The following is a 26348-nucleotide window of genomic DNA, read 5'->3' on the forward strand; positions in this document are numbered from 1 at the left end:
TTGTACCCTTATTAGGGTACCTGAGGCATTTACTTTCTACTTCTACCATCATCTCATTTGTAATATCACATTATAAGTTGTGAACATTATTTATAACGTTTTATCTTTCTTTAAAGAGTAAAGCCATACTATGCATAGCATAAACACACAAGGGAGTGCTATTTTTATTAATTTTAGGTAAAAAGTTCACCTTAATGCCTAAATCTATATAAGCTCCCTCTTTGGAGACGTAGATGTTCTCAATTAGAGTAACCAAGTCACCCATTGTAGCTATTACTTTTTATTACCCTAATACTTTTGCCTCAGGTTAGGGCCTTGACTCTATAAGAGCATATTCATGTTTCAAAAACTGTTATACTATGAAGGGGACTAACTGTGCATCCATTATATCTGGATGTTAACACAAGGCACATAGCTTTGCACAACTCCCTCATGTCTACATTTAATCTGCAAGTCACAATGCCAACATTTAGAAGAATGAGTAAGGGATCATGTTGCCACTAAACCAACTATAGACTTTGACCTTTAAACCTTTCTTATCATTTAAATGTAACACATGCCTTGGTAAGGCATCCATTTGCCAACTCTACCCAAATTCGACAGTAAAGTGCTACTTTATGACACTTACACCAATGTAACTTATTTCTTTTCACTTGTGCCTTTCACTGGGTAGGCACACCATTATATTATAATTTACTTTACTAGCTCTTAGAACTTTCATTTTGTACAACATTGTTCCCATTGGTGTTGAGTCTTGACCTTGGTCTCACGTTCATTTTTATTTGCATTCTAAGGCTCAGAGGTTATCATTCACTTTTTTTTCTAGTTCATTTCATTCTTGCCTTGAGCTCACTTTAATCAGCCATTTCAGCATCCAAGACCTTTTCATCATTTTCTTGCTTTTTCTTTTCTATTCATTTTTAATTTCTGAACCAACGTTCAGATCTTAAAACTAATAAGAAACCTTTCTTAGTCATTTTCTTTACAACCAAAGGCTTTTACTAACTTAACATTCTTTGACTTGACTTAAAACATATACTAACAAACCAACGCAAACTTTACATTGTCACAAAGGGACCAAAATATCAAAACCGTAGTAGGCATGACAAAATACTACCAAAATCATAAAAAACATGTCCAACACTTATTGTGCTTGCCATTTCAAAAATCTGATTTTACTTTTACATATAGGACCATACTATCACTTTCACTTTTGCTTCATTTCTTTTCATTGATTTCACTTTGCGTTAATAGCATTTAGGTTAGAGCTTGTAAACCTAATGCTCTGATACCCATTTTGTAATAACTCAAATCTAGGACAATTACTGGCATTAAGACTTAGACTAGTATAAGGCTCCCTTAAGCTCATAGCAAGCCTAACATAACTCATTATCTAATTTAAGTCCCATGTTGTTCATGAAAATATTTTATTAAACATAAAAGATAATTACATGTTTACATCACGTAACATTGAGTGGCAAGTATAGTAGAACAATAATAAAATTACATGTCATAGCAAAAAGGAGTTCCATAAAATGTACATATACCTTTAAGATAAATTGAGGCAAAAACTTCTAGAACCCAGCTAATAAAACTTGCTAACTCTGTTTTTTACACTTATCCTTGAAGGGGGAGATAGAAGAAGGGGAGTGAGTTAGCGCTCAATGAGTAAAAGTCGATTTTAGGAAATAAAATGTGTAATTAAGTAAAATAAATCACACATGTGAAAATGTGGCAGTCACATAGTTTTTCACGGCTCAAACAAGTCACACCAAGGTAATTCATGTCAACAATGGTTCCCCAACCATATTATAATATAATCATGTCCAATGTGCCTGACCTTCAATATAGGAGTTTCTTAATGCTTGCTCTTTATCATATATCTCTTACAAGTAAAGCTGGCAACACTCCCGTATCATAAGTGACTTGATATGTATGCAAGCATTTCCTTTACTTTTCTTTCCTATTAGGAACTAATGGGTTGTCCATGAACTAACAACACAACACAATTAATAATGCAACACCTTTGTAATCTACATCACTAAGTGAAACATTAGGACCATAAAACATGTTTTTAAGAGCCCTTAAATCAATCTAATAGGGCCCATGAGAAGTCTCTAGAGATAACAACAACAACAACAACAACAACAATAATAATAATAGGATAAAAGAAGCTAAGTGAGACAAAAGGAAAGTTGTTCCCATTTCTCTTCCTTGAGCATAAAAGGGGAGAAGCAAATCAACACTAATTTCTCCTTCCATCCCTTCACTCACACCTATATATCAAACCAACCCAAAAACCCATAAAATCTTTAGTTAAACAACCATTTTCAACCAAAATTCTAACCTAAAACCCATTATTTTCACCTTGTAAGAGCTTGTAATTTTTCTTTTATTTCAAATGGGTAAGCTTTTCCATCTTTTCTTTTCTTTTATTAAAGTTTAATTTGATATTACATTTTTCTTATTGTGATTTATATGGCATAAAAATATAAGAGAGACAAGTTTTACATTAGATTAGAGAATAGGGTTCTATTTTGAAATAATAGACTTCCTTGGGTTAGTAAATAAGTGATTCTAGCTACTAGGTAAGTTTTTTTTAATGGAAGAATATTAAAAGATTGTGATTCCATAATATGAGAATTTGATTTAAGTCCTCTCAGTTAAATATTTGGTTAAAAAGGTAAAGTATCATAAGGTTGATTTTGGAGCTATTAATGAATATTGATTATATTTATGATAGCAAAAAAAATATATTCTAATTTAATTTTGGAAGAAATTTGAGTATAAAAGGTTAAGGAGGAAGAATGATATTTTGAATGGAGGAGGAAAAATGAATGGAAAAAAAAAGTGGAATATATTATACTATTTGTGTAGATTTTGGAAAGGCATTTTAAAGTTATTTGTGATGCGTTGTGGCTTGTTGAGAATTAGTTGAACTGTTGGAATTTTGTAGAATGTTCGGGTTATGCCGAAGTGCTGCCTGCCTTTTTTTTTTCGTACATAAATCATGCATTTTATATCTCATAATTTCAACCTAGGATTTGAATTCCTCTCTTGATGCATGTTTATTTTCTTTAACTTTAGGAGAGGATCTAGCTCTTGCAATAGATACTAGGGGTGCTCCAGCAGTCTAGGCCTTAGTCTGTCTTCAGTATAGATGAGTGAATAAATATATAACACTGATATTTTATTAAATATAAATTATTATTATTCTATATATGAAAATCGGAATAGAGAATGGTAATTTTATGTTTTATTATTGAATAAAATGAAATTTACAATTACACCTGAATAAATGGCCGAATACACTCAATATATGCATCAAATAGATAACACCTTGATGATTGATGAATTATATTCAGCTCAGCTTATATTTATACTATTTTTGGGATAGCACTTAATATACACATAGTTTTGGGGGCGTATATTAGGTGGTCACCCTTTGGGGGTAGCTCTGCACATGTGTATGACGTGCATATATGCCCCAAAGGCTATGTGTATATCATAGAGTTTATTCTGTGGTATGCCATGACATGCATAAAACAAACACAGAGTTAAATTTCTGGTCGCAATGACTATTCAATTGCAACACTTGAGATTATTTTATTTATCACAATAGCACAAGCTTTCAAGCTTAATATATATGGGGTATGGAATACAATTGCAGTAATTATTCTAGTGCCTCTAGTTAAAAAAAAAAAAGGCTCTAGTGCCTCTCAAATCTTTTTGAATCTTTTAAGTTGTGGTTCTTCAGTAAAGCTTTTACTTCCACCGGGCTCTGCTCTAATAAGGGAATTCTATTATATTTAGGAAGTCACAGAGGAAGGGACTTCTACTTTGTTTAGGAAACCTCAGTATGTAGGATCGTTGTATCAGACCTACACAAGGTTTAAACACCCAGTGTGCTTGTTTGGTGGTTCCCCATGGCTCTTACAACCACTGACTCAAATATCATGACTGGTTTTTCAACCATGCCAAATATTTCCCATCAGTTAACTATTAAGTTAACATCTTCTAATTTTCTACTGTGGAAAATGCAAATCATGCCTATGCTGAAACGTTGTGGGCTTTCGCATCACATCGATGGCAGCAAACCCATCCCAGCAAAATTGATGGCTGAAAATACACCAAATCCTGATTTTCTTCTATGGGAACAAAGAGATCAACTTGTCTTAAGCTAGATTGTTGCTTCAATCTATGAAAGCATTCTCACACAAATTGTTGGTGTTGAAACTGCAAGAGAAGAATGGAATAAACTTGTTGCCACTTATTCCTTAGGCTCTAGACCGCAAATTAGAGAGCTCAAATCTCAAGTCCACACTTTGCACCATGACAATGACAGTGTTACAACTTTCATTCAGAAAGCAAAAGGGATTTCTGATAAGCTTGCAGCGTTTCAACATGCTATAAGCAAAGATGATCTTATTGAAGCAGTACTTGATGGTTTAGGACCTCAATACCATCCATTTGTTAGAGATTTCGAGGCTTGACTTGATCAAGTTAGTTTTAATGATCTTTATGTAGGGGTGGCCACGGTTCGGTTTCGAACTGGAACCGATTCGGTCAAAACCGGACTGAAACCGGTCAAAACCGGAACCGATTTCGAACCGGACCGAAATCGTCCTTCTACGGTTTGGTTCAGGTTCATATTTTTTAAAAACCGTGAACCGGTGGTTCCGAACCGAATTGAACTGACAGTTCTAAACCGGATCAAACTAGTGATTTAAATACAAAAAAATTCAATAAATACCTCACTCCACTCCTAATTCATATATATATATATATATATCATTAGTTCTCTGCACCATTATTCTCTACACTCTCTTTAATTCTCAATACTCTTTTAATTTCTCACAAATTTTCTAAATAATTATTTTCTACACTCATTTTAATTCTCAATACTTTCATAATTCTCCTACTTTATTATTTTATATGCTCACTAAAATTTTTAATGCTATATCAATTACTCTGTTATTATTTTATATATTCAATAAAATTTTCAATACCTTCTATTTTAATTTTTTTTTCTTTTATATTTTTTTAATTATTAATTATCATATAATTTTTTAAAAAATGACAAGTAATACTCAACTCAACTCAATTCAATTAAGCTTTTATCCCAAAAATTTATTGGGGTCGGCTATATGGATTCTCTTTCTCCACTCTAAACGATTTTGGGTTAAATCCTCGGAAATGTGTAATACTTTTAGGCCATGTTGTACTATTCTCCTTTAAGTTAGTTTAGGTCTACCTATTCTTTTCTTTCTATTCTCTAACCCAATGTGCTCTACATGTCTAACTAGAGTTTTCCTATGTCTATGCTTCACATTACCAAACCACCTCAATCTCCCTTCTCTCAACTTATAACTGAAAATTTTGATTCCTCTAAATCATAAAGGGATACATAGGCAAATTAAGTTCATGCACCTTTTTTTAATTTTTTTTTTTAAATTAATTTCATCTCTAGTTTTTAATAAGTTTAAGTCTTTGCTTATTAAATTTTTCTTAAAAATAAGTTAATTTTATTCTTTTTATTCTTATTTTATTTTGATTAAAAGATTTCTAAGTAAAATTAAAATATTTTTACAAATATAACTTAAATTATAAATTAATAAAATTTTCCTCTAATTTTTTCCTTTAATTCGCTCTTAAACCGCTTCAAAATCGCTTCCAAACCGTCCTTCAAACCGTTTTGAACTGTCATTTTTTGAACCGTCTTTTAAACCGTTTTAAACCGGGGCTCGAACCGGAACCGGCGGTTTAGGAACTGTCTTCCAAACCGTCCCATGACGATTTGGTTCAGGTTCATGATTTTATTGAACCTGAACCGGTGGTTTTGAAACCGTAACCAGCGGTTCCTGAACCGTGGCCACCCCTATCTTTATGGTTTACTGTTGAATGAAGAGAGGCAGCTAAAGAAGGATGAAGCACAGCCCATTATTTCTCCTTCTGTCAATTTTTCAGCAAGGCAACAGCCTCCCACACATGGTCATGGTCGAGGGCGTGGACCTAGAGGACATGGTAGAGCTGGACAATTTTACTTTTCAACACCCAATGCTGGCTGTGGGTTTGTTCAGCAAGCCTTGGCTTCCATTTTGACAGATACTATGGATTCTTCCTTGAGTGTTTGCTACAATTGCAATGGCAATGGACATACTGTGCGTATCTGTCCCTCTCCACCTATTTAGGGTAACAATCGCATGGTTAATAAGCCTGTTTCAATTCATGTTTCTACTAGTAATGCATTTAATATTGGTTAGTTGATTCTGGAACTACTCATCACTCGACTGCGGATATGGAAAATCTTGCAATTCTTAATGAATATGCAGGTCCAGAGGAAGGCACCGTAGGTAATGGCTCTCATCTTCCCATCTCAAATGTTCATTCATCTTCTTTTCTGTTTGGTGATAGTTTATTTCATTTAAAAGATGTCTTGCATGTTCCTTCAGCAACCCAAAATCTATTATCTGTCAGTTCCTTTACTCGTTCTAACCATGTTTCCATTGAGTTTTTTCTTAATTATTTTGATGTTAAGGATTTGGAAACCCAGGAGTTACTTTACAGGGGTGGCTTACAATCCTTGCCATTTGAGAAGCTGGATCGTCCTATTAAAGCTAACGTCGCCTCCTTGTCTACGTGGCATGCATGATTAGGCCATGCCTCTTTTCCAAATGTTCGCAAGGCTATTGGTTCTACATCTATTAATAGCTTTTCTAATACTAAGACTTCTTTTTGTCACGTACATGTAATAAAATGCACATATTCTTTTTCGTTTATCTAATTTTATGGCTTCGCAGCCCTTAGAACTTTTTTGTTCGGATGTTTAGGTCCTGCACCTGAAATTTCAACTGATGGTTTTAAGTATTATGTTATTTTCTATGATCACTTTAGCAAATATACTTGGATTTATTTTTTAAAAGCTAAATCTGATGTTCTGAGTGTGTTTCATCAGTTTCATACTCTTGTTGAAAAACTTTTTGGCTTGCCTAGTAAATCTTTTCAAGCCGATTGGGATGGTCAGTTTCAAGCCCTAACATCGTATCTGCGAGAGAATGGCATTACCCAAAGGGTTAGAACTGATAGAGCTTTGTTACTTCACTCTAGTATTCCTTATCGTTTTTGGACATATGCTTTTGATATTGCAGTACATGCTATTAATCGTTTTCCTACACCACAATTACATCACAGAAGTACTTTTGAGATATTGTTTCATGAACATCCGGATTATCAAAGTCTTCGTGTTTCAGGTTTTACTTGTTTTCCTTGGTTGTGTCTGTATGCTAAAAATAAGCTTGAACCACGATCCAAATCCTATGTTTTTCTGGGTTATACTCATCTGCATAAGGGTTATAAGTGTTTTCATCCTGTTTCTCGTAAATTCTATATCTCACGCTATGTTCTTTCTAATGAGCAGGTTTTCCTTTTTACAGCAACATCTAATGGGTGTTCTGAATCTTCTATCTTATGGGAAACTGCATTACCAATTGACATTTCTATTCTGGGTTCATTATTAACACCTGCGGATTCATCCCTTTCATCCTCTTAACCATTAGCACATGGGTAGTGTCACTCTCCGCCTGCCTTTCCTATTGCGTCTGGCAATTCTAGCGCTAGGCAGCCTACCAGCCTATGTCATCACCCACACCATCCATCTCTAGCTCGTCCAATTCCCGTGGACTTTTTCTTTTAGTTGATCCTAACAAATGTGGACCATTTCCGCATGTGTCCGCTGCATCCTTTCCTCTTGCTACCTCTACCTAAATCTTTCATGCTCCATGAAATTCATTTAAGTCATCAAAGTCATCGAAGTCATATGGCGGACTACACACTTCCTAATTTCCAAGTCCATATCAAGTTCTGTGTAGCCATAAATTTCCACTTTAATGCGATCAACTTAATTCCTTGCCCCCCTTTCAACCCATTCGCATTCATTAGTAGTGTAATGCCAGAGGTGATCTGATCCAATCTGGGCATAACTTTTACTGACCCACTACTTATGGGTTGCATCACACCGATTCGGTACGCATCATTAAAATAGAAGCTAGCTTTTATAGAAATTTCTGGCCAATGATAGTCAGATCTTCTATATTTATCTGGATAATTGAGACGTCGAAGTCTAAAAATAGCACACACAACAATTTCCATCAGATCAGTATCATTCCAATCACTTGGAACTGCTTCTTCTGTCAAATTGCAATTGCTTAGATATAGTAATACAAAGGATTGCAAACTTTACAAAGAAGGCAACAACAAAGACGTGGAATATGCACTTTTTCTTGGAAGTAAGTAGCTATGAAGAAATCTCCATGGTTTAGGTGGTTGGACTCCACATCCCCGAAAAGATAACGTCTTGAGGTTTTTTAAGAGTACAAAGGAAGATGGCATTTGCCTTGTGGCAGTCCCACTCAAGTTCCAGCATTCCGCATTTCCAAACTTCTCTGGCAACTTATAAAGTTTTGAGCAGCAAGAAAGCGCAAAAGTTTTAAGAGAATTGAAATGACAAATGCCACTTGGAAGACTGGTAAGTTTTTTTCAATTTCTAGATTCAATAGGACAAGGCCAGTGAGATGTTCAATAGACAATGGTAGTTCTATAATAGCAGTCCCATCTAAATACAGCTCTGATAGGTGTCCCATATCTCTTTCAATTTCTAAGAACTTCGTTAATTTAATGCAGCCACAGAGAATAAGAACTTATAAGGAATGCATTTCAATGTTGATTGGAAGTGTCTGAAGGCATCTGCAATTTTCCATACTTGAAATGATGAGCCATTTGAGAAGCCCAATTGATGGGTGAACTTCTACTAAACTTATACAACCATTAAGAACTAGTTTCTCAATGTTTGGGACCCCAGTGAGGTCAGGGGTTCTTATTAGGGCCTGTTGCACTCATTTTATATAGGCATTTTAGGGTAGTTTTGCATCAATTTTACCCTTATATTTTAGTACATTTTATTTTTTTAACTTTATTTTAGCTTATTTGTTAACTTTAGTTACTTTATATTTGGTTTTTATAATTTTTTTTATTTTAATAGGTTTTTGTGGCAAATTGAGGGTCAATAAGTGCATTAGAAAGTGATTTGAAGAAATTTGAAGCCTCTTAAGCATGGAGGAAAGTTGAAAGAATCAAGCATTGAAAGATCAAGTTGGTCGAAATTTACTTGAAACTTTGCTTATGATGTTGCTCAGGGTATGCCAAATTACTTAGCCTTAAGCCTGAGGCAAGCTGCAAGTGAAGCACAGTACAAATCCAACACATTCAAGCTTTTATCCCAAAACCTGTCGAGATTTGCTTAGGATCCTGCTTAGGGTAAGCGGCAGTACCTAAGGTGCAACACAGGTTAGACTGGAAGTCAAGTATGAGCAGAAAAACTCATTTTATTTCAAACCTACCGAGATTTACTGAGGGTCTGCTTAATCTTAAGCAGACAGTGCATGCAGAGGCCGAAAATTGCTGAAGAAGTTGCTTGGGGTAAGCAGTACCCTAAGCAGACTGTCTAGAATGTGAATAACTTTGCTGATTTGGATATTTCTATATCTCATTTCCTATCCACTCCTTGGCTCTTATCTATTTTTAGGGCAACTTTTGAGACTATATAAAAGTATTATTTTCAAGTTTTTGCCACAAGAGGAAACAATAAGAAACAAAAGAAAAGAAAAATCACAAATATAGAGAGGGAGGAGGACGCCATCAATTCTGAGGAAGAGGAGCTGCTGCAACCATCTCTGGAAGCTCCAAAAATAAGAGTTTTGGGTTCTTCTACCTGGGTTTTTCTATTTTTAGTCCTCCTATCATGTTTTTCTTTACTTTTCCATCGATTTCTCTTGCAAATACCAACATGAGTGAGTAAACTCTCTGGATTTCAGAGTTGGGAAATATGTTTTAGATTAATTTGTGGAGTTAGACTGGTTATTTCCATATTTTATATAAATATTAGTTTTGATTCTTTCCTTGTGTGGTTGATTTACTTGCCTAATGTTGGTACCCATTGGGTATTGTGTTAATCTTTGATTGAAGGACCGAAAGGTGAAGATTATTGATAGAAAATTAAGGATTGAAACTTAAAATTACCTAGATTTAGAAATAAAGTAGGGTTTTAAGAGGAATTAATTATTGGTTATAAAACTTAATGGGTTTTAAAGTAATCAAATATCATACAAAAGTAGGTTTGGTTATTTTAAAACATACTTTGGTTTACTTGAAAAAGATATCAAAGGAATTTAGAATCAATCACCTTCAAACTCTCTTTTCCCTTAAAATTGGAATACCCAAGACAAATCCCAATTAATTTATGCATGAAACCCCAACTCTGAAATCATTTTTATCATAATTAGACTTTGATTTAAATTACCCGTTATTAATTTAGTTTAATTGTATCTAGATTTAGAATTTATTTGCTTGCTCTTTACCCATTCTAATTAGATTTATCAATTTACTTTGTTTATTTACATTTAATATTTATTCATCAATTATTAGCCAAAATAATCGTTTCATTCATAGTTTGGTGCTCAAACAGCAAATTCCCGTGGGAACGATACTTGACTTATCACTTTATTACTTGATACAACCCGTATACTTATGGATACACGCATCAAGTTTTTGGCACCGTTGCCAGGGATTTGATTTTTGTTTGATATTAAACGATTGTTTGTTTGGTTAATTTGGGTATTTTATTTTTATTTTTATTTTTAATTTCTTTTACCATTTTACTTTGAGAATTTGTTTAATTTATTTTTCAAGTACTTTTATTTTATGAGGACAAAAAGTGAAGAACAAAATTTATTCTTTGATCCAGAAATAGAAAAGATAGCAAGAGCTTTAAGAGCAAAAGCTAAGAGGATCAAAGCTGAATTTAAAGCTTAACAACAACAAGAAAGAGCACTAGAGCAAAAGCAACTGCAAGAAGAAATGGCCAACAACAATAACAACCGTTCTGTGAAGGATCATGCCTATCCTAACATTGGGGATTTTATACCAAGTATCATAAGACCAAGAGTAGAAGCTAATAATTTTGAACTGAAGCCTGCACTGTGTCAGATGGTACAACAATCACAATTTGGGGGAAGTCCAAGTGAAAGTCCACATGTGCATCTAGCACACTTTCTTGAGATTAGTGATATGTTGAAGATAAATGGAGTTTCTGATGATGCAATTCGACTCAGATTATTCCCTTTCTCTTTGAAGGACTGAGCTAGAGAGTGGTTACATTCTTTGCCACTAGGTTCTATCACAACATGGGATGAACTTTCTCAAGCATTTTTAGCTCAATATTTTCCACCAAGTAAGACAGCTAAGCTAAGAAATGAGCTAACTTCTTTCATACCTAGAGATGATGAGAGCTTGTATGAAGCATAGGAGAGGTATAAGGATTTGCAAAGGAGATGTCCACATCATGGGATTCCTAAGTGGATGCTTGTTCAACACTTTTACAATGGAGTTTCACCAACTATTATAAGTACAATTGATGCATCTTCTGGAGGTGATCTTATAGAGAAATCTGAAGATAAAGCTTTTTCTGCTCTAGATAAAATTGCTTATAACAACTACCAATGGAGTTGTGAGAGGAATGAGATCAAGAAACCAGCTGGTATGTTTGAGCTTGATGCCATGAATATGATTAATGCTAAGTTTGATGCTTTGACAAGGAAGATGGAAAAGCTAAGCATGAAAATAGATTCTTCAGTTGGAGTTTTAAGTAATTTAGTATATGTTGGAGCTGCAAATATCAACTGTGCAACTGATTTTTCTGCACTTAGTCAAGACTTTTCAAGTGAGTAAGTGGATTAAGTGGGGAACTACAATCAAAGACCAAGCGGTAACCCATTTTCTGCAACTTATGATCCAGCATGGAGAAACGACCCCAATTTCTCTTGGGGGGGTAGACAAGGACAACACCAGAATTGTCAACAACCTCCTAGGTATCAATAACATCAGAATTTTCAGCAGAATAGAGGTCCTCCTTCTGGAATTCCTAAACCCCAAAATGCACCTGCTCCACTACAACCACAACAACCTCCACCATAACAAGCACAACCAGATAAGACAGCTAGATTGGAAGCCATGATTGAAACTATACTAGTAAGCCATTAATATCAACAAGAAATGATTTTTCAATTAGCATCTAAAGTGGATCAAATGGTAATACACAACAAGATATTGGAGAACAAAATAGCTCAACAAGCTAGCTCTTCAAACAACAAAGCATTTGGGAAGCTTCCTAGCCAACTAGAAAATTCAAGGGAGCATTGCAAGGCTATTACATTGAGAAGTGGAAAAATATTAGAGAGTGAAGATAAAAAGATTGAAGAGAAAGTTGAAGAAGAGAAAAATAGAGAAGGAGATGAAAAAGTTGAAGTTGAGGTTAGAGTTAAAGTTGAAAAAGAGAGTTCACTAGAAGAAAAGGGAAGTAAAGAGAGAGAGAGTGAAGAGGAAGAACCTAAATATGTAGCACCTAAAGCCTACATGTCACCTTTACCTTTCCCATAAAGATTCCAAAAAGCAAAGTTGGATAAACAATTTGAGAAGTTTTTGGAGGTATTAAAGTCTTTGCATGTGACTATTCCTTTCACTGATGCCTTAGCACAAATACCTTCATACGCTAAATTTTTTAAGGAGATTTTGTCTAATAAGAAGAAGCTAGAAGAATTTGAGACCGTAGCTCTTACAGAAGAAAGCAGTGCTATCTTGCAAAATAAGCTTCCACCCAAACTGAAGGATCCTGGTGGTTTTTCCATACCATGTCACATTGGAGATATCAGTATAGATAAGGCTTTATGTGATCTTGGAGCCAATGTTAGTCTAATGCCATTGTCTATCTATGAGAAAATGAAGATTGGAGAAATGAAGCCTATCACCATTTCACTATAATTAGCAGATAGGTCTATTATATTTCCAATTTAGGTGATTGAGAATGCTCCTCTAAAAGTTGGAAAATTTTTCATACCGATGGACTTTGTAGTATTGGAGATGGAGGAGGATGTACACATTCCTATTATCCTTGGTAGACCTTTCCTTGCTATTACTGGAGCTATGATTGATGTAAAGAATGGAAGGCTTACATTAGAAGTTGGGGAAGAAAAAGTTGAATTTAATCTGTTTCAAGTAATGAAAAAGAAAGATGATTCAAATTCATGTTTGATAATTGATGTGATAGATGAAGTGGTCGGAGAAATGTTTAAAAAACAACATCCTGAAGATCCCTTAGAAGCTTGTTTGGTTCACAACATCAAAAAGGGAGATGAGATTGAAGAAGCTGCGGAATATGCTCAAATTTTGGAAACAAATTCACCTTTGCCTATGGCTAGTGTTGAGAAGATTGGAGATTTAAAACAAGACACAATTTCACTACCAATGCTTGAAAGAAGTGAAGCACCGAAGGTAGAGTTAAAACCTCTTCCAACAAATCTCAGGTATACTTTTCTTGGTCAAAATTCTACATATCTTGTGATTCTTAGTGCTAAACTGAATGATTGTGAAGTTGAAAAATTATTAAGAGTTCTTAGAGAGCATAGAAGGATAATTGGTTATACCATTGATGATATTAAAGGGATACATCCTTCTGTGTGCATGCATAGAATTTTGTTGGAAAATGATCATAAGACCTCTAGAGAGTCACAAAGAAGATTGAATCCAAATAAGAAAGAGGTTGTGAAAAAGGAGATCTTAAAATTACTTGATGCAGATATCATTTACCCTATTTCTGATAGCAATTGGGTAAGCCCAGATCATGTTGTACCCAAAAAAGGGGGCATCACAGTAGTGAAAAATGAAAATAATGAACTAATACCTACTAGGACTGTAACTGGATGGAGAATGTGTATAGACGATAAGAAGTTGAACAATGAAACTAGAAAGGACCATTTTCCATTACCATTTATAGATTAGATGCTTGAGAGATTAGCTCATCATTCTTATTTTTGCTATTTAGATGGCTATTCAGGGTTCTTTCAGATCCCTATTCACCCAGATGGTTAGGATAAAACTACCTTCACATGTCCCTATGGTACCTTTGCATATCGAAGGATGCCATTTGGATTATGTAATGCCCCAGCCACATTTCAGAGATGTATGATGTTCATCTTTTCTGATTTCATTGAGGATATTATGGAAGTGTTTATGGATGATTTTTTGTGTATGGTAAATCTTTTGATGAATGCTTATCTAACTTGTCTAAAGTTTTGTAGAGATGTGAAGAGTTTAATTTTGTTTTGAATTGCGAAAAGTGCCATTTTATGGTACAAGAAGGAATTGTTTTGGGACATCTTATGTCAAACAGGGGTATTGAGGTGGATAAAGCAAAGGTATAAATTATTGAGAAAATACCACCCCCAACATCTATGAAAGGAGTGAGGAGTTTCTTGGGGCATGCTGGATTTTACAGGAGATTCATCAAGGATTTTTCTAAGATTTCTAAACCTCTTACTAATTTATTGAGTAAAGATGTGGAATTTCATTTTGATACTGATTGTATGAATGCTTTTTGTAGGATAAAATAGGCTTTGATATTTGCTCTTATTATGCAGCCACCTGATTGGTCATTACCTTTTGAGTTGATGTGTGATGCTAGTGACTATGCCATTGGGGCTATTTTAGGACAAAGGAAAAATAAGAAGGTGTATGCAATCTATTATGCAAGCAGGACCTTAAATGATGCTCAAATAAATTATTCTACTACAGAGAAAGAGTTTTTGGCAGTAGTATTTGCTGTAGATAAATTCAGGTCCTATCTTGTGGGGTCTAAGGTAATAGTGTACATAGATCATACAACTATCAAGTATCTCCTTCAAAAAAAAAGAGGCTAAACCTAGGTTGATAAGATGGGCATTACTCCTTCAAGAGTTTGATTTGGAAATTAAGGACAAGAAAGGAGTAGAAAATGTAGTAGCAGATCATTTATCCAGATTGAGGCAAGAACAAGGAGATAATTTGGGAAAAGAGCTTCCAATAGATAATTATTTTCCCAATAAGCAGTTGTTAGCAACCATTAGTGCAAAGATCCCTTGGTATACAGATTTTGTGAACTATTTGATGTGTGGAATCCTTCCACCTAATTTGACATGGCAACAAAAGAAGAATTTTCTTTTTGATGTAAGGGTTATGATTGGCAAGAGCCATTTTTGTTTAAGAGGTGTGGAGATGGGCTGATTAGGAGATGTTTAGCTGATGAGGAGATAGGGAATGTCATTAGAGATTGTCATTCTTCACCATATGGGGGTCATATGAGTGTTACAAAGACTACAGAAAAAGTTCTTCGAGCAGGGTTCTTTTGGCCACATATGTTTAGAGATGTAAGAAAGTTTGTAAATGCATGTGATAGGTGTCAAAGGATAGGAAATATCTCAAAAAGAGATGAGATGCCCCTCTAAAACATATTGGAAGTGAAACTATTTGATGTGTGAGGCATCGACTTTATGGGACCCTTTCCATCATCCTTTGGACATAAGTACATCTTGGTTGGAGTAGATTATGAGAGCAAATGGGTTGAAACTATCCCATCTCCAACTAATAATGTTAGAGTTATGGTTAAATTCCTTTAGAAGTTCATTTTTTACAAGATTTTGAGCTCCACATGCTATTATAAGTGATTGAGGTTCTCATTTTTGCAATCATCAATTTGAGAGATTATTACAAAAATATGGAGTTAAGCATAAGGTTGCAACGCCCTACCATCCACAAACTAGTAGTCAAGTGGAGATTTCAAATAGAAAGCTGAAAAGGATTCTTGAGAAAACAATGAACAGTTCAAGAAAGATTGGTCATTAAAGTTAGATGATGCTCTCTGGGCCTATAGAACAACTTTTAAAACTCCCATTGGCACCACCTCTTTTAGATAGGTTTATGGGAAAGCTTGTCATTTACCTTTGGAGTTAGAGTGTCACACCTTACCCCTCTGTAAGGCACGATATGATCCCGTAGAATACCTAATAAACTACCGAACTTCACCTACCCATAACTCATTAAGTACCCTACAAGGGATTTTAAAACAATTTTCTTACTTTTATAAGTGGTAAGCATTTTCTGATAAGTATTAAAACATTTATTTAGAGTTTGAAAACTAGTTTAGATTTTTGTCCCATTTTATTTTTTCACAAATTTTATAAAAATTTTGGCAGAGTACCGTCTGTATTTTGAGAAAACAGTTCTTCAAATATCTGTAAAAAGCACTTCCAAAGAATTATCTCAATAACTTCATCAATTCCACAACCATCCCAACCAATTTCAACATCATTTCTCAATTTATAAAATTCAACAATCATCAAAATACTATTAATCAATTTCATTTGTATTTCGTTAAAGATAAAACAATTTATATACATCACTACAAAAATTTACATTAGGAAAAATCCAAACTAAAATTTAATACAAGCTTTATACAACTTTATACAACTTTATACAACTGCTCATAACCAATTTTACATGTCCATACATTTACATACATTACATAGATCAAAATAATTTTTACAATCAGGGCATAAAATATACCCGATAAAACTACAGGGTAGGTCGCTCCACAATCCTCAGCAGCTCACTCTGCTGCTCCTCTAGTCTCTATATTTGCGACAGCAATAACAGCCATCGTTGAGCACTAGGACTCAGTGGTGCACAATATACTAAAATAATCTTTATGCAGAATTTAAATCATACTTATTCAAAAATCAAGTTGAACATGAGATATAAATACAAAACATGATTTAAAAGATTTTAATTCAAACAATTTCATTTCAAAAGTCTCAAAACAATTTTTATAAAAACTCACAGTTATATCATGTCATTCGAAACATATTAATCTCAATAGCCAGAGGCTTATGAGAAGTCACAACATAAGGCTAGCTAGCTCAAATATATGGGAACCCATTCTTTTTCTTCTTCTACTGGCACACACCTCAACACTTCAGCCAGAGAAGGAATCAAAATTCAAACTAATTTCCTCCACTAGTCATGCTAGTGAGGTATTCAAATATGTGGTCAAGACACTGTGGTTTCAAAACTATCTTAACAATTTACTAAACATTTAATGCCATTTCAAATATATACAAATAAACTTTCAACAATTTGAAACAAAAGCATAATAAATATTTCAATACAATGATGTCACAATTCAATATTTCATTTCATTCAAAATAATGTGCAGAAGAAAATTTACAGAAATTCTATGTTGTGCATAAACCTTATACGAATCGCCTCTTGGCCTTGACTCGATCCCTCGGGTTCTTTCCCAGTATTTTTTTCCACTGAAACACACAGTTTCACAGTGTTTCAGTATCATAACTTATCATAAATCCAAAAATAAATTCAAATTCACTTTTACCTAGCTTTAATAAGCTAAACTTAATGTTCTATAAGATTTGTATTTTGGGATTACTATTCATGATACTATTCAAGTCAATTTATTGACTTTCTAATGCTTAATAGGTATGGGAATTCCAATTTCACCCACATACCACATTTTAGTTACCTAATTTATTGGTTTTGGTTGTTTTCTCAAATTTTAAGTCTTTTAGAAAAAATTGTAAATTTTCAATTTTGGTGTTTTATTTTGTACTATTCTATTGATCATATTGCTGTTAGAATTTGGCTAAGATTTCTTCATAGAAATTGTTCCTTATTGTCTTAACTTTATTTCCCTTTTTGAATCACTCTATTTGGAGTTTTGTAGCTCAAGTTATAGCCATTTGAACATGGCTGCCGGATTGGACTTACTCAGAATTTCTGGGCACCAAAACTGGTTCTGGCAGTTTTAGGTCACCAACTTTGGGTGGCTAAATGACTTGGTTAAGGTATATCTCAGCTTTCTACTGGTAAAATTTCAGGTCATTTAGACCTTCCTAGCCCAAGTTATGGCCAAACAAACAAACACTGTTCATTTGGTCATTTTTGGTACAGGTCAGTTTGCCTAATCTGGATTTGGTCAATTTGTTCACTAGGTTTTGGTCACTTTTTGGGCATTATTCCTAAATGAAAAATGTGTTATTTTGTGTCTAATTTCATTCCCAATTGGCCTCACACTAATTGAGTTGGTAAATTTTCAGTTTTGGTCCCTGAAAAAGACCTTAGTCATGCTGCCTGCATACTGCCCACATCCAATCCGAATCTAAACCTAATTCTAACACTTCCAACATACCTCAATTGGTCACAAATGACCATTTTTCAACTCAAACTAGGTCAAACACACTATTTGACTAATTCTCCAATTTTTGTCTTCCTAAACCCTAGGCCCAAACCCTAATTCACATATTTGTTACATTTAATTAATTCAAAGTACACCAACATCATTTCCACGCTCATACAAGCTTACCTACACTTTTAATTCAATCAAATTCATGCATACACACATCAAAACCCTAGCTGGCCGAAATCCATACCTAGGCCTCCAACACCTATTTTCATCTCATTTTAAGCATATTTCTAAGTTCATTAAGCTATAATTACAATAATTAAACTATAAATTCCAAGTTTAACTACTAACCTTGAATGCAGAAAATTTTTCCTCTTCAACCTCTTCTTTTCTTCTTTCTTTCTTTTTCAATCTCCTCTTCTAGTTGCCAAAACAAGTTTTATCTATGGTAGACAACTTTTCTATGGTGGGATTTTGTTATTTTCAAGCTCACAAAGGAGCTTCAATAGAGGATTTTTGGTGAGGAAGGGAGGAGAGAAAGAGGTCACGGCTAAGGGAGAAGAAGATGAACTTTTGTTTTTGTTTTTTTTTTTCTTTCTTTGATGTTTTTTAATCCTTATGAAAGACCAATAATTATCTAAAATTTATATATTTTTTAATTATAGTGTTTATTGCATCATGCATGATGTCACCACTTTTCACTTTTCCTTTTTTTTTTTAATTTATTTTTTCATTAGTTCTTTAATTTAATTCTCGATTCTGAAATTTTCTTTTCTCCGATTTTATTTGACAGTTAGGTAAGGAGTCAGCTCTCAGGGTCAATTGACCAAATTGCCCCTCGCTGGTTCGATCCGATTTGCAAATAATTCAATATTTCTTCTGGATCCCTGACCTAATTATTTGACAGGCTTAACAATTCTTTTTCATGATTTTCTCTTTTCCATTGTGTTCGCAATAGTCCTAAGGACCGCAGCGTCACATTTTATGGTTCAAATTTTGAGTTTAAATCGATTTTGCAGTCCTTCCCGAGAAGGTCACCCATCGCTGTGACTCTCGGCTCGTTTAACTTCTTATGTTTTGTTTTTCTTATTTATACTTAACTAATTGACAATTACTAATTATTTGTGTTCAGGACTTATCTAGTTGTCTTAAGTGTGGTTCTAATCCCCTTAATTATCCGGACCGACATCGGTTACCGGAATAGTGAAATATACCAGGCTATACAAATAGGGGTGTTACAATTCTTTCCCCCTTAAAATAAATTTCATTTCGAAATTTTACCTGGTATTAGTCTCTAAACAGTTGTGGGCGCTGTCTCCTCATATCATCCTCTCTTTCCCAAGTAGCTTTTTGGCCCGAATGATGGTTCCATAGCACTTTCACTAACGTTATTTGTTTGTTCCGTAGCTGCTTCACCTCATAAGCCAGAATCTCTATGGGTTCTTCCTCATATGTGAGGTCTGGATTTACTTCAATTTCTTCTACTGGTAGTACATGAGATGGGTCTGATCGATACCTCCTCAACATGGATACATGGAAGACGTAATGTATTTTCTCTAACTCTGGAGGTTGTGCCAAACGTATGCCAAAGGACCCACTCTTTCCAGAACCTCATATGGCCCAATAAAACGAGGACTTAGTTTTCCCTTTCTGCCGAATCTCATAATCCTCTTCCAAGGGGAAACCTTGAGGAATACTTTGTCACCCACTGCATACTCAATATCTCTTCTCTTCAGATCAATATAGGACTTCTGACGGTCTGATGCAGTCTTAAGTCGATCTCTAATCACCCTGATCTTCTCCTCGGTCTGCTGAATAATTTTGGGCTCAATCATTTTCCTTTCACCTACTTCATCCCAACACAGGGGAGTTCTGCACTTTTTGCCATACAAAGCTTCATATGGAGGCATCCCAATGCTTGATTGGTAGCTGTTGTTTTAAGCAAACTCAATCAAAGGCAAGTGTATGTCCCAACTACCCTCAAATTTAATCACACAAGCCCGTAGCATGTCCTCTAAGATCTGAATTACTCTCTCAGACTAGCCATCTGTCTGTGGGTGGAATGTCGTACTAAAGTTCAATCTAGTTCCTAGGGCTCTCTGAAGACTACCCCAGAATCTAGAAGTGAACCTAGGATCTCTATCTGACACAATCGATACTGGCACTCCATGCAGTCTCACAATCTCATCAATGTACAACTTGGCCAATCTTTCTAAACTGTAGTCCATCCGGACAGGCAGAAAATGAGCAGACTTGGTCAGTCTGTCAACTATGACCCATACTGAAACATGACTCTTCTGTGTCCTCGGAAGTCCCATCACAAAATCCATCGTTATTCTCTCCCATTTCCATTATGGTACTGGTAGTGGATGTAACAAACCAATGGGTACTTGATGCTTTGCCTTCACTTGTTGACAAGTTAGGCATTTGAAAACAAACTCTGCCACATCTCTTTTCATACCCGTCCACCAGTAATGCTCCTTTAGCCCTCTATATAGTTTTGTACCACCAGGGTGCATGGCAAAAGGAGACTCATGCGCTTCCTTCAAAATGATCTGCCTCAAATCAACATCATTAGGAACACACATTCTGCCCTGGTGTAGTAGTATACCATCATCTCTTATTGAGAATTCTGGTTTCTTGCCCTGTCTGACTTCTTCTAACAACTTCTGATACTTCTGATCATTCTGAGCGATCATTACGATCGATCGATCAACAACTGTACATGCCATGCAACTGCTGTCTGCCCCTCATCATTAATCTCTAAGCTGGCATGTAATGATCTCAACTCATGTATAATAGACAAAGGAATACCCGTAGACTCGCCATAGTCTTGCGACTTAAGGTGTCAGCCACAACATTAGCTATCCCTGGCTGATAGTCTATCAGACAATCATAGTCTTTTATCAACTCTAACCATCTCCAGTGTGTAACACCCCTATTTGTATAGCCTGGTATATTTCACTGTTTCGGTGACCGGTGTTGGTCCGGACAATTAAGGGGATTAGAACCACACTCAAGACAGCTAGATAAGCCCAGAACACAAATAATTAGTAATTGCCAATTAGTTAAGTATAAATAAGAAAAACAGAACATAAGAAGTTAAACGAGCCGAGAGTCATAGCGATGGGTGACCTTCTCAGGAAGGACTGCAAAGTCATTTTAAACTCAAATTTCGAACCGTAAAATATGACGCTGCGGTCCTTAGGACTATTACAAACACAGTGGAAAAGAGAAAATCACAAAAAAGAACTGTTAAGCCAGTCAAATAATTAGGTCAGGGAGCCGAAAGAAATATTGAATTATTTGTAAACCGGGTTGAACCGGCGAGGGGCAATTTGGTCAATTGACCCCAAGAGCTGACTCCTGAGCTAACTGTCAAATAAAATCAGAGAAAAGAAAATTTTGAAATCAGAAATTAAATTAAAGAACTAATAGAAAAATTAAAAAAAAAAGAAAAAGAAAAAGAAAAGTTAAAAAGGTAGTTACATCATCATGGTGACATCACATATGAAGTCATAAATAATTTTTATTTACTTGATAATTTGACTAAGTCAATTAAGGGATAAATATACAAGATAAAGAAATAAAATCCATTTCTCTTCTTCCCTTCCAAGCCGGCCGAAACCCATCTCTCTCCCTCGTCCATGAGTGTCCACCATTAAAGGGTTATTCAACCTTGAATAACTTGATGTTCTTCCACTAAAATTAACCTTAAACCCTAGAAAGCTTCTTAAGAACCCTAGACAAGGAGTATAGAAGAAAGAAGGAGGAAGAAAAATAGAAAAGTGAAGTTTTGGGAATACAAAGCAAAGGTTAGTATTCTAACTTTTAATTATATATTCAAATGCATGTTTAGTTACTTAAATGAACTTAGAAATTAAAGAAATGAGATGAAATCAATTGTTGAATGACCAAACTGAAATTCAGCCAACTAGGGTTACTATGCATATGTTTGAGTTTTGATTGAATCTAAAATGTTAGGCAAGCTTGCATGAATGAGGTAGTGAGATTGAGATGCTTAGAATTGGTTAAACGTGACAATTTAGTGTGGTTAGGGTTTTGGACACCTAGGGTTTAGAGACCAAAAATGTGAGAATTGGTAAATGTTTTCTTGGACCTAATTTGAAGTGAGAAATGGTCATTTGTGACCAAATGAAGTGTGTTGGAATGGTTGGAGTTAAGGCCAAATTCGGATTGAGTGTGGTCATGCTGCTGGCAGCATGACCAAGGTCCCTTTGAGGGACCAAAAATGAAAATTTACAAGTCCAATTGGTATGAGACCAATTGGGAATAAAAATAGACACTAAATGACACAATTTTTATTTAGGAAGCATGCCTAAAAAGTGACGAAAACCTAGTGAACAAATTGACCAAACTTGGAAAATCTCAGTCTGCCCTGTATAAACTGACCAAATGAACAGTATTTGTTCATTTAGCCATAACTTGAGCTAGGCAGGTTAACATGACCTGAAATTTTACCAGTGGACAATTTAGACATAGAACTAAAACTTTCATGGAGAACACAAATCCAAATTCTGCCATTAACCTAGTCATTTGGCCACCCCAAATTGGTGACCTAAAACTGCCATAACCAAAATTGCCCAGAAAATTTGGGTTGAGTCCAATCCGGCAGCCATGGTTCAAATAGCTATAACTTGAGCTACAAAACTCCAATTGGAGTGATTCAAAAAGGAGAATAAACTTAAGACATAAGGGAACATTTTCTATGAGAAAGTTTAGCCAAATTCTAACAAAAAGGTGACCAATAGAACAGTGCAACCTTAGACACCAAAACTGAAATTTATCAAATTTGCCTAAAAGACTTAGAATTTGAGTAAACAACCAAAACCAACAAATTTAGTGACCAAAATGTAGTATGTGGGTGAAGTTGGAATTTCCATACCTATTAAGCCTTAGAAAGTCAACAATTTGAATTGAATAGTATAGTGAATAGTAACCTCAAAACACAAAATTTAAAGAACGTCGAGTTTAGCACATTAGAGCTAGGTAAAAGTGAAGTTAAATTTATTTTTGGATTTATGTTAAGTTATGGTACTAAAACACTATAAAATTGTGTGTTTCAGTTGAAAAGAACACCGAGAAAGAACCCGAGGAATCGAGTCAAGGCCAAGAGGCGACTCATTTAAGGTTTGTGCATAACGTATAATTTCTGTAAATTATTTTCTGCATATTGTTTTGAATAATTTGAAATAGTGAATTGTGACATTATTTATGATGCTTTGATTTAAATTGTTGAAAGTTAATTGTGTATATTTGAAATGACAATGTTTAGCAAATTGTTAAGATAAGTTTTGAAACCACAGTGTCATGACCATATATTTGAACACCTCACTAGCATGACTAGTGGGGGTAATTAGTTTCGAATTTTGATTCCTTCTCTGGATAAGTGTTGAGGTGTACCAGTAGAAGAGGATTTGAATGCATATCCATATATTTGAGCTATCTAGCCTTGTGATGTGACTTCTCCTTAGCCTCTGGCTATTGAGATTATATTTGTTTCGAATGGCATGATCTAACTGTGGGTTTTATGAAATGTGTTTTCATACTTCGAAATGAAATTGTTTGGGATTAAAATCTCATAATTCATATTTCGTATTTAATTCTCATGTTCAATCCAATTTTTGAATAAATGTGATTTTAATTCTGCATAAAGATTATTTTAGTATGTTGTGCACAACTGAGTCCTACGGGATCATGTTATGCCTTACAGAGAGGTAATTAAGTCCTACGGGTACTTAATGAGTTATCGGTAGGTGAAGTTTGGTAGTTCATTAGGTATTCTACGGGATCATGTTATGCCTTACAGAGAGGTAAGATGTGATATGTTTTAGTGGTATCAGAGCAAATTTTTGAAGTATGTTTTAACTTGAGAATTTGTGTCTTTTCTTTGTTAAGTACAACTGCTCAATGTCCATATTTGTTACATACAGTGCATTACATCATAAATATGAACTAACAGAGGGAAATCTCCATGTGTTACTTGTTCAGGAGATACCCTAACTTCAGATTGAAATGGAAGAAGGAGATCGCTCAGTCGAGCAATCTATTGAAGCTGAGGCACAAGAGGAAGCCCCAGCTTTAATGTCGATGGGTCGAGCACCACCCACAAATGTCGCAGATTCCGATGGCTGCGATGTTTCAACAAATGGCTGAGGGTATGCCTGCTCAAGCTCCACCCCAGACACCTGTGGCACAACCACTGCCTCCAGCCAGACAGTATGATAAATTGTTAAAGTATGAGGCTACAGAATTTAAGGGTACAGTCGACCCGCTTGAGGCAGAGCAATAGCTTGAAAGGATGGATAGAGTATTTAAGAAGCTACACTGCCAAGATGAACTGAAGTTTGAATACTCTGTGTCGTTACTGCAAGAGGATGCGTATGATTGGTGAAAGACCATCCCCCACAGCTTAGCTGAACCATCAGTACTGACCTAGAATGACTTCATCAGAGAGTTCAGATAGAAATACATCCCAGACGCACATGTTGATCAGAAATTGCAAGAATTTTTGAGTTTGAAACAAGGGAACCGATCAATGGCAGAGTATGAGAGGGAGTTCTCCCGCTTAAGTCATTATGCTGGGAGTCTCCTTTCTACCAGCAAGGCAAGATGCAAGAGATTTGAGACTGGTTTGAAGCCTAGTTTGAGAATGCAAGTTGTGGGATTCAGGCACAGCAATTTTTCAGAACTCATGTCTCAAGCACTTGAGTTGGAGAGGATTGAATCAGAAGTGACCCCAATAAAAGAAAAATCAGAAAAAGTTGAAAAATCAGAAAAAGTTGAAAAATCAGAAAAAGATAAGGGGGAAAAGTCAGTAGAGCCAAGTTCTGGTGGTACCTCTAGAAAGAAGAAGAAATTTAGTGGACCCAGCAGGGGTCGAGGTGGAAGATTTGGTAGGGGCAGATTTTCTGGACAGAGACGCCCTAGGTCTGGTCAGTAGTCGAGCAAGGGTTCATATTCTACCCGCCCCTGTGAGACTTGTGGCAAGCTTCATGGGGGGGGAATGCTATTGGGCCACTGGAGCCTGTTTTAACTGTGGAGGCCATCTTGCTAAAAACTACACTAGTGCTCCTAAATATGGTCCAGCTCCTACTATTGCCGAAGGATCTATTCAGAGTCCTGCTCCCAGAGGTTCACAATCAGTTAGCAGAGGAAGAGACAGAGGTAAAGGCACTGCTTCAGGCAGTCAGGGTATGGTTGGTCAGTCAGCACAAGGAAGTGCTTTAGCCAGAGTCTACACAATGAGACAGCGAGAAGAGGCTAAGACTTCTGATGTTGTAGCTGGTACATTCTCTATCTCTGATAAGGAAGTACTTGTGTTGTTTGATCCGGGTTCAACCCACTCATATGTTAGTGCTAGCATAGTCAGTTCACATGCTGTTCCATGTGTGCAAATGGATTTTGAAGTGCTAGTAACTAGTCCGTTAGGACAAGAGGTCCGGGTCAACAGAATTTATAGGGACTGTCCTTTAGTGATCCAAGGACACATTTTCTTGTCAGATTTGATTGAAATGCCCTTCAGAGATTATAATATTATGTTGGGTATGGATTGGTTAGTCAAACATCATGCTATGATTGACTGTAGACTGAAGACAGTCACTTTTGGTCTCCCTTTGTACGGTGATGTGGTAATACATGGGGAGAGGCATTTACTGCCATCAAACATCATTTCAGCTGCACTAGCCAGAAAAATGATTAGAAAGGGGTGTGAGGCATATTTGGCACATGTGATAGACACCCAAGTGGGGAGTCCAGCACTAAGGGACATCCCTACTGTATGTGACTTTCCGGATGTGTTTCCTGATGAATTGCCAGGATTACCTCCAGAAAGAGAGGTGCAGTTTGAAATTGATGTTATGCCTGGTGTGGACCCAATCTCTATAACACCATATAGAATGACACTTGCAGAATTGAAAGAGTTGAAAGTGCAGTTGTAAGAATTGCTTGACAAGGGCTTTATCCGCCCTAGTGTGTCACTTTGGGGAGCACCAGTGTTGTTTGTTAAGAAGAAGGATGGCACTCTCCGTTTGTGTATTGACTATTGACAGTTGAATAAGGTGACAATTAAGAATAGATATCCATTGCCCCGCATTGATGACTTGTTTGATCAATTGAGGGGTGCAACTGTGTTCTCCAAAATTGACCTGAGATCAGGTTATTATCAGCTGAAAGTATAAGAGTAGAGTATTGCTAAAACTGCCTTTAG

The 26348-nt window shown here is 35.6% G+C and overlaps 1 non-coding gene across 1 annotated transcript; it reads right to left on the reverse strand.

Moving 5' to 3' along the window:
* Positions 1–11295: 11295 nt before the first annotated feature.
* LOC131175059 (small nucleolar RNA R71) lies at positions 11296–11402 on the reverse strand. The gene has a single exon (XR_009145219.1). It is a non-coding gene; the product is annotated as a small nucleolar RNA R71 (small nucleolar RNA).
* Between the last annotated feature and the right edge of the window lie 14946 nt (positions 11403–26348).

This window comes from Hevea brasiliensis, chromosome 16 (assembly GCF_030052815.1).
Source record: "Hevea brasiliensis isolate MT/VB/25A 57/8 chromosome 16, ASM3005281v1, whole genome shotgun sequence".
Taxonomy (NCBI): Eukaryota; Viridiplantae; Streptophyta; class Magnoliopsida; order Malpighiales; family Euphorbiaceae; genus Hevea; species Hevea brasiliensis.